The sequence below is a fragment of the Octopus bimaculoides genome, chromosome 5 (assembly GCF_001194135.2).
Source record: "Octopus bimaculoides isolate UCB-OBI-ISO-001 chromosome 5, ASM119413v2, whole genome shotgun sequence".
Taxonomy (NCBI): domain Eukaryota; kingdom Metazoa; phylum Mollusca; class Cephalopoda; order Octopoda; family Octopodidae; genus Octopus; species Octopus bimaculoides.
In genome coordinates this window covers 112573092-112574642 of record NC_068985.1, presented here as the reverse complement: position 1 = coordinate 112574642, position 1551 = coordinate 112573092, and positions in this window count along the sequence as shown.

Below are 1551 nucleotides of genomic sequence, written 5' to 3'. Positions count from 1 at the left end.
TGTGTGTGTGTGTGTGTGTGTGTGTGTGTCTGTGTCTGTGTGTGTGTGATTATGTGAATGCGGAGAATTGGCGGAATCTTTAAAGCGTCGAGTACAATAAGTTTGCGGTAATCGTTCCGGGTCTCTGCACTCTGAGTTCAAGTCCGGCCGAGATCGGCTTTCATGCCTCTCGGGTACGCAAATAGGATAGTAGTCGAATACCCGGTACTAGAGTAAATTACCCCTTCTACACTCTTTGTTCGTCCGTCTGTCTGTTTGTCTCTCTCTCTCTCTCTCCCTCTCTCTCGACTCTGTCTATTATTTAAAGGTCTGGTCGTGTCAGTGTCATGGCAAATCGCTCTAAGAAATTACATTAAGACAACACGTGTCTTTGGGATATACATCAACTAGCTTCATATAAATTCCACGAGTAGCAGTTTCACACACACACACACACACACATACATACATACATACACAAGTTCTTTTTCAGTTTCATTTCTACTGAATCGACTCAGAACGCTTACGCTAGTGGACACTGACTTTAAAGTACCACGCACTGGGACTGAAACCAACACAGCATGGCCGGATAGCAAGCTTCTTAACCACATGGCCACACACACACACATATATAAATATATGGTGTGTGTGTGTGTGTGTGCGTGTGTATGAGTGTGATAGTAATGTTTATCTATTATGTGTACTCGTCTGTGTGTAGAAGTGTCTATTTGTATTAGTTTGTGTACTTAAGTATCTACAATTCGCACGCACGTACACAAGCATATACTAACATACTCACACACATCGACTGCACAAACACATATACAGACTGGTATATATATGTATGTATGTATGTATGTATGTATGTATGTATGTATGAGTGTGTATGCATAATACATACACACTACACATCTGTATATTCGTCGTTGTGTGGTTAGAAATCTGCTTTCCAGTCACATGGTTTCGTGTTCAGGACCACCGAGTGGCGCTTTGGGTTAGTGCCTTCTACTATAAGCAATGGGCCGACAAAAGCCTTGTGAATGGATTTAGTAGAGCGGAAACTGAAAGAAGCCCGTCGTGTGCTTGTATGTGTGTGTGTGTCCCACTACCGCTTGGCAACCGGCGTTGGTTTGTTTACATCCTCGTAAGTTAGCGGTTCGGCAAAAAGTGACAGAATGAATCGGTACCAGGTTTAACGAAAATGAGTACCTCAAGGTGGTGCCCCAACACGGCTGCACTCTGAAGCCTTAAACAAAAGATAAAATACTATCTATGTATGTATATTCACACACACACATGGATGTTTACATATATGTCTACACATAGATAAATATATAAATATATAAATATATAAATATATATATATATATATATATATCGTGGTATTATATTTATGTACTCGCACCCATACACACATACATGCGTAGGCAACGTGTGTGTGTGTGTGTGCTTACGTGTGTAAATTGTTATTCATAGTAGTGTCAATTTCCAGATCGCAGGTGCGCGCTTTCTAAAGTGTAAGTCGATTCGATTGGCTGGAGGTGAGCGCAGGCGCGCTGACTTACTGGAGCT